This window comes from Nematolebias whitei, chromosome 15 (genome assembly GCF_014905685.2).
Source record: "Nematolebias whitei isolate Nwh7 chromosome 15, NemWhi1, whole genome shotgun sequence".
Taxonomy (NCBI): domain Eukaryota; kingdom Metazoa; phylum Chordata; class Actinopteri; order Cyprinodontiformes; family Rivulidae; genus Nematolebias; species Nematolebias whitei.
This window is the reverse complement of record NC_056512.1, coordinates 27,038,765-27,046,943: the sequence shown is the minus strand read 5'-3', so window position 1 is coordinate 27,046,943 and position 8,179 is coordinate 27,038,765. Positions and strand designations below refer to the sequence as shown.

Genomic DNA, 8,179 nt, shown 5'->3' with positions numbered 1-8,179 from the left:
GGGTGAAGGAGGACACAGTGGAGCACCTGCCGCAGCAGGGGATCCGCAAACTCGCGGGGGAGGGGGGGGGGGGGGGGGGGACCCCCCCCCCCCCCCCCTCCATCATCATCATCATCATCAGCAGCAGCAGCAGCAGCAGCAGACCCGCAGCATCACGTCCAGCTTCCTGTGACTCAGGCCTGAAGTCCTATAGTTAGTTGGGGGTGGGGGGTGGAGGGGTGTCTGTTGGCAAATGGAGACGTTCAAGCTGCTGCCAGTGGCTCATTGTGGGCACCATGGTAACCACACATCTGTGGCTGTCACTCCCTGTTAGCAGGCCTATAAGACAGGCAGACAAAAACTGCAGAGCAGAAAGTAAGCCTTGAGCAGTCACTGTGCAAAAACCTTTGGTTGTATTTTAAAAGTTTTTGGACTCAAGTAGCTGCACGTTCTACAACCTCAGTTTTGAAAGTGTTGGGCACAATTTAAATTAAAACAGAATTGCAAGTTTTATTTCCGCTTTTTTGCACAATGAAGCTAAGAAGTTGTGCCATTTGTTTGGACAAAAAAAAATCTGGTATGTTCAGTATGATGTCTCAAACCAATAGTTGTGGCAGCCAGGGTCATGAACCACTGAGGAGTGCCCCCTCTGTCTGTCAACATTTCTGAGAACAGCTGCAGCAGGTTTAGGAGAAGAATACCATCCAATTCTTGACTGGTAAGGTTTTTAAATATTCAACAGGCATTTTGCAAGATTTTTCATGTCATAATGCTTAAAATATTTTCAGCTGGTCAGAAGTTTGGACTGCAGGCCGGTCAGTTCAGCCCCCGGGCTGTTTGAAGCCATGAGGATTCATCGTCTTGCTGAAATAATCAGACTTCCCTGAAAAATATGTCTAGATGGAAGCAACATACGTTGGTTATTCTAAAACCTGTGCTTACTTTTCTATGCGTGTCCAGATGTGTAAGCTGCCCATGCCAGAGTCAAAGTGCACCCCATTCCTTCAGAAAGATTTTTATAAACCTTCGAATATGAGCTGAAGGTCATGGGGTGTTAAAAGTCGTCACAATTTTCCTACGAGGAACATGATTCTGAAATAGTTCCACGATTTTTAGACAGTTTTTCACAGACTGCCCATTTTTATTTCTGAAAGATTCAACTCTAAAATATTCTTTTTAATCCAGTGTCCTTTATAAATTGCTGCAAAAATGATCCTTTAATTGTTTCTTACTCATTCACTCTTACCAGCTTTTGTCGCTCCCTCCCAGTTGTTTTGCGATGTGCTGCTGCCAATTCAGAATTCACTCTTTTTTTTTTCCTTTAAAGTGGTGAATTTTCTCAGACTAAACGTTTATTATATTCGCTGTGTTTCATTGTGAGTAGAAATATGGGTCTTGTGAAATCTGCAAATCCTTACATTCTGTTCTTTTTTGCATTTCACACAACATCACAGCTTTTTCTGGAGTGGGTTTGTCCGCATGGATAAAACTGCTACAGACCAGGCTAACAGGCCCGTTGTGTGTCTGCTCTGCATCTCAGTGGGTCCAAAAAGTTTCAGCTTCTGACCTGCAAACTAACGGCAGCAGAGACTTTCACAACTATCACTGAATAAAGTGTAGAAACGGAGAGATACAGTGACTGTGACCAGCCCAAACAACAGCTGAAGTCTTTGTGCCAAAAACATGCTGTTAGCATCATTTGTACGTTTTTTTGTCCTTATTGTTGCTTCATGACCCTCACTGTGGCCCTGACCCAAACGTTTGAATCTTATTCCAAGCTACATCCAGTTTAATCTACTTCCCTTTAATTTGATTATTTAGTACTAAAATACAAAAAAAGTGCAACATGTTTCTGTATTTTTATTTGTTTTTATCATTATTTTCACAATCCAAGCACTCTGTCCAGTCACAATGACAGCTGCCGTTAGTCATGGACATGTGTTTGGTCTGTGTAATTCTTAAGATAATTGACTCAGATACTTCTCTTTATGAAATTAATCAAGTTCAAGAGCATAGTTTGCCATTAATATGCTAATTTATTGTTTCTTTTGAAGTTTGTAGGCTGAACTATACCGCTAACCCACATTAAAAACAAGACTCACATAGAAAATCTAATTGTAGTTGCGTGTAGTCTGTACTAACTTGATTTATAGCATGATAGATGTATTTTATTTCAGTTGTTTCTTCCACAGATGCTTCAGCCTTCAAGCACTTAGTTTCACCTAGAGAGTGCAAACAGAGCAGAGCCCAGATAGGTAAAACTAAAACACACAACGAAGTAAGCTGGATAATAACGTATGTGTTGATAACGATCTCTTTAGACCTAATAAACACTGTATAATCTATATTTGAGCAAATACACTTGACACCAAGAACAGAGAGGCAAGCCACAAAAATCAACATAAAAAGTATTAAAGTTACTGATTAAACCAGTAAATACTTTCCCCATCTAACCAGTGTCACAGCAGCCGTGGGACTCAACAGGAATCCTCGTCCTGCTCAAAGCGGCCTCAGCAGGTCGCTGACAGCGTGGCTCCTTTCAATTCAGTTCAGTTTATTTATATATCTCCAAGTTACAACAGAAGTCGTCTCAGGACACTGCACAGAAACATTCATATACATTAAAAAAAGCCCATTAGGAAAAGTTATCTATCTAAGGAAGCCAGCAGATTGTGTTGAATCTTCACTTTGTTGCGGTTTCTCATCCTGAGTAAGCACAAAGGTAACAGTGGAAAGAAAAAACTCCCTTTAAACAGGAAGAAACCTCCAGCAGAACCAGGCTCAGGACGAGCGGCCATCTGCTTCTACTGGTCTTCCTGTTCTGCTTTAGATTTCACTTTAAGCTGTTAAATTAAATAATTAGCTGCTGAATTTAAAGCAACATTTTTCTTGTCAAATAAAGCAGAAAGGAAACAAAATCTGAGTTGTAGGTCAATGTTACTGCAAAGCGACAATTTATCCTCCTGCTGCCCTTGGATCAAAATGGCCCACAATACTTTAATTTTAAAACATATAGGCCCGTGGGTCATTTTAACCAAAGGGCAGCAGGAGGGTTAAGTTTAAACCAGTTTACAGAAAATACTTGCAAAGTTAGAGTCATGTTTTTTTTATGGTATTGCCAAAAATTGTACAGCACATATTGTTAAAAACTATAAAATCCTCTATAATTTGCTTTAAATGAATGGTTCATATATTTTGAAATGGGGTTCTATGGAAAGGTTTGAGCAGCCTCAGCTTAAAGAGTTTAATTCTGACTGTACTGATGAGCTCATGGCTGTTTGAGTGGATTTCTGTCGTCTTAAAAAACATCTTTATTTGCAGAAATGACGTTGCCGTTATGAATGCTATTTAAAAAAAACATGTTGCTGTCAATTTTGCTTTGCGTTGTTAATCTGGCAGAAATACGATATTCCAGCAGGAAGTGTACCAGGCCTACAGCTAGCTGCTGCCGCCATTATTTCTTCTTACAGCTACCCATCAATTGTTTTACAAACAATTATTGCATGAACCACGGGTGGCCCGATGGTGCAGTAGAGCTGCCGCCTCTCATCGAGAAGGTCGTCACTTCAAATCCCGGCCCGGGACCTTTCTGGGTGGAGTTTGCATGTTCTCTCCGTGCATGTGTGGGTTTTCTCTGGGTACTCCAGTTTCCTCCCACAGACCAAAAACATGCATGTTAGGCTGATTGGTAACTCTAAATTGTCCCTAGGTGTGAGTGAGAAAGTGAATGATTGTCTCTGTGATGGACTGGAGACCTGTCCAGGGTGTCCCCCGCCTCTCACACAGTGACTGCTGGATATGGGCATCAGTGACCCCCATGACCTGAAAAGGAAGAAGCAGGTAAAGATAATGGATGGATGGATGTCATGAACCATTATGAACTTTTAGTGGATTTGAGCTGTTTTAAAAAGAAAACAAGCCCCTTCAGTCTCACTCAGACTAGCCATTAGCTCATCAATACGATCAGAATCAAACTCCAAATTGAGGTTGTTCAATGAACTATCTGCAACAGGTAGGATATTAACTGTTCATGACCTTTCCACAGAACTCCCACTCTAAAAAGGCCTAAAATATTTATTTTAATTTTCACTTTTATATGGTTTGATTATTGTTATTTAAGTTCCATCAGCCTTTATTTGACCAATAAAAACTGTAACATGACCACAGTTGCTCCAAACTTACCCTGCAGTCTTAATTCTAATATTATATATTTAGAGTTTACCCGTCATTTAAAAAAAAAATGCAGCAGCAATGCATTAAAGCACTCGGGCATTAACTAATAAAACATTATTACACATTCTTCAAAGTGTTACTAACACAACATCATGATGTGTCGTAGTCTATGACAACAATAAAGGTTTAGCTTGACTGCATGTTTTAATAATTGGTGGATCACATTTTCTCTCTCAAAGCAGAATATTTTTTCTGTATTGTTTAACAAATACTAAAGTCTTCTTTACATCAAACCAAGTGGGTTTCACTTTTGTTCCCCGAACCTTTGAGGACCAAAGAACACAAAACAGAGAATAAACAGGTCCATGTTGGGGGATGGGACGGTGTCCTACAAGTCGCAGATGAGAGAAAATCAATAGTACACGGAGCAGTGACACTGTAACCCATTTGTGCTTCCCAGAGAGAGCACAGAGAAATAAAAGCAGGGAGACGGAAATGAGGCTGAGCTGCAGCAAAGAGTGAAGTCAGGACGAGTGAGGAGAGCACAGCAGGAGAAGAAACAATGAGACGGAGGGGAAGAAAACAAGAAAACAGGCTTTTTTTGTTGTTGACACGGGGAGTGTCGAGCAAAAAGCAGCTCAGATTACACACTTATTGGGTTTAACATCACAGTAAACAAAGCCAGCAGCTCTCGCTAGGCCCCAAAATCAAAATGTCTATGATCAGATATTAAAATAAGATGAGCAAAGTTTTCCATTTTGTCACATTTCATCATCAAATGTTCAGATTTCAGCATGAAAACAAAGCAAAAAAAATTAATAATTTTTTTTCTGACTTGCTCTCGATGAAGACAGACGTTTCTTTCCCTCTCCTGCCGCCCTCCTGCTTTTGTTCTTGTCCTGTGAATCTCAGAGCCTCTCTACACATCTTCTGAATCATAAATTATTACGGATCTGGTCAGCTGGTCTCTCAACGCAATTGATAAAATTTTGATGAGAAGACGGGGTGAAGGAGAACCCTCATGCCCTGAAGGGACACATGCAGCTGGATATATCATGGATTCCTCGGGTGAATGGAAGAAGATGTGCCTGTCTGTATCGTCCATTGAGGACGTTGAAGATGCATACGTAATTGGATTTATGATAACAGGGTTTCTGCTTTTTGGAATCAGCGGGTACCTGGCAAATTAGGAAGACGTCTGCAGCAGTTTTGACGATTGTGAGGCTGCCTGCCTTATATGAAGGATTGCACCGTGCTCCGAGTGCTCAGACTCAGATGCTAGAACTCGCTGGCATGAAAGAATCGACCTTGGAGAAGGCTACAATCAAGGACCGGCGGAATGACCACAAATCTGGCTGTTTGGCTGTTTGGATTCGACATTGAGTGTACGAGCAGAAACTATGAAGGCAGACAGGAAATCAGTAGAGTTGACCTGTCCCAAAACAATTGTGTATCTGAAACTGGATCCCCTGTTTGGCCTTGGGTAGACCATCGTATCTCAAATTTCACCTGGAGGATATGTAAATCATGAAGGTCTGCTCTGCCCCCGCTCTACCCCCCACCCCGAGAACATCTGTGGACACTTATCAGAATCGAACCAGCCGATAGACACTGTGCCATCTTTATCAGGACTGTGGGACTTTCTGGCAGTGTTCACAGACCATCTCACCGCCTTTGTTGGCTCCTTCCCCCCACTGCAAAATGTCTTATGTCTATCTGTGTTGCCTGTGCTGAGGTAGTTTTTATGCTTCCTTACATTGTGCCCTGTGTGTCAAGGACACCGTGTGAGAGATCTTTTTTCAATACCTTCTTTCCTCACGGTTTTAATTCCCTTTTCTTATCCAAGCGATTTTATTAGCGATTTTTTTAGTTTTGGACATTTGTTATGATGCGTAACCATGGCAACAAGGCAGTTTTCTACAACAACAGCAGCTGAATAACATCTCAAAAGCTGAAATAATATCTCAACTATGGCCCCAACTCTCAAATGAGTTGAAAAAGATGTTCTATGGGCGCATTCTCATCTACCTGCCAGCTGTGCTCGAGTGCCTGACCACTGAGATCCTGGAACTGGCAGGAAACACGGCTCATGACAGCGAAAGGACAGAATCGTCCCTCGGCACCTACAGCTGGCTGTCCGCAGCAAGGAGGAGCTCGGCAGACTTATGGGAGGAGTGGCCATCGCTCTGGGAGGAGTTCTGCCCAGCATTCAAGCGGTCCTACAGTCCAGGGGAACCAAGAGGCCAGCCGAGTCTGGGTGGACGGATCGGACGGCATCTGCAGCCAGTTTCTTAGGATCCACTGTGAGATGGACCTTTACAAGAGATCCTTCCTGCCTACAGCCATCAGCATCTATAACATCTCTTAATGACATGAGGATAATGAGTTACAACAACAAAATAATTTCCCTCTGGGATTAATAAAGTATTTTTGAATTTGAATTTGAATTTGAATTTGAATTTAAGGGCAGCGTGTCACACGAATCTCCAGCCTCCGTGCATTTCCGTCTACCCTTGTTGGACGGCTGCACTGGAATGTATTTTTACTGCACTTAACTGTGCAATGACAATAAAGTTGATTCTGATTCTGATTCTTTTTGCTTTTGTTTTATCTGACTGTGACTAACGGCATGATTTCTTGTGATTTTATTGATTTAGTCAGTTTACACATAAATACCTGTATGTGTTGGGGCCTAAAATTCTGCAAGTGCTCAAAAATGTTATAACGACAAAGTGTTTTTAAAAGATGCAAAAATGCAGATACAATTTTAACCTTTCTCTCTTTTTTTTTTTTAAGAGCAGAAAGTGTGACCTCGCTGAGCACTAATGCACTCAGCTTTGGTTTGTCAGGGAAGAAATCAGCTCCACGTTTGCTCAGCACAAGAATACTTGTTGAATTATTTATATTGGACAAAATGTACACGGTTAATTCACCTGAAACACAATCCTGAAAGCGCAATTATTGTTATACAATTATGTGTTTTCATCCGTGTTCACGCAAACATTGAATCCTGCTTCTGTGACATTTGAGCAAAACATCAGGTTGTGATGGAAAACCAGACAAATGCAGAGCAGCTCAGGTGAGAAGATGAAGAGCTCAGTTTGAAGGACATTAGTTTGTGAAGCTTAGGTCGGCTGCTTCTAAATCAGAGCTGCATTGAGAAGGTGAGCCTGTGATTGGAAGGTTGCCGGTTCAATCCCCCGGACCGACAATATCAAAAATGTGGTTGGGAAAGGTGAAACACCCACACCTGCCTCCACCTTCGTTTGCACCTCTCTGGGCCCTTGAGAAAGACCCTTAACCCCACCATCTGCTCCCCCGGGCGCCCTATACAGCAGCTCTCTGCTCCACACAGAGGGCTGTGGTAGCTCAGTGGTCTGTGGTTGTGTCAGGAAGGACATACAGCGTAAAAACAATTACCAAGTCTTCATGTGAGTTAGTTTGCTGTGGTGACTCCTGAGGAAGGGAGCAGCCAAAAGAAGAAGAAAAATGCATCAGACAATGGCAGGAATTACTGTATGTCTGCCTTCATGTTGTGAAAATATGTTTTTTAAGTCAAATTTAATTACAAATAATCTGACAATTTTATGCATAAATAAGAACCGTGAAGAAATGCGTCCTTCTTTCCAGAGTTTTAGGCTAGGATCATCTCATGATGTGAACTTGCTGTTTTGGTTGAATTTGTTAACATGAGAAAAACTGGAAAAAGTTTATTTTCCTGTTGTTCAGATTTGAATCTGAAATGTATGTTTTTTGGTGACGCCATGTTGCATTTTCAAAGCCAGCCTCGATCTACTATAGAGGAACCAGCTGAGGTGGTTCGTGCATCTGGTAAGGATGCCCCAAAGTTTCCCTAGGGGTGGTTTTCCAAGCATGTACAAGTGATAGTAGACCCCATGAAAGATGGATGGATGGATGGATGGATAATTTGATGGTTGGATGGATGGTTTCATGGTTGGTTGGATGGTTGGTTGGATGGATGGATGGTTGGATGGATGGATGGATGGGTGGTTGGATGGATGGGTGG

General features: G+C 41.9%; 1 protein-coding gene across 1 annotated transcript in view; it reads left to right on the top strand.

Annotated features, from left to right (window-relative positions):
- The window catches only part of mapk8ip3 (mitogen-activated protein kinase 8 interacting protein 3), a gene marked incomplete in the record, with an annotated part of 43,613 nt that overhangs the window by 1,430 nt on the left and 34,004 nt on the right, over positions 1–8,179 (top strand).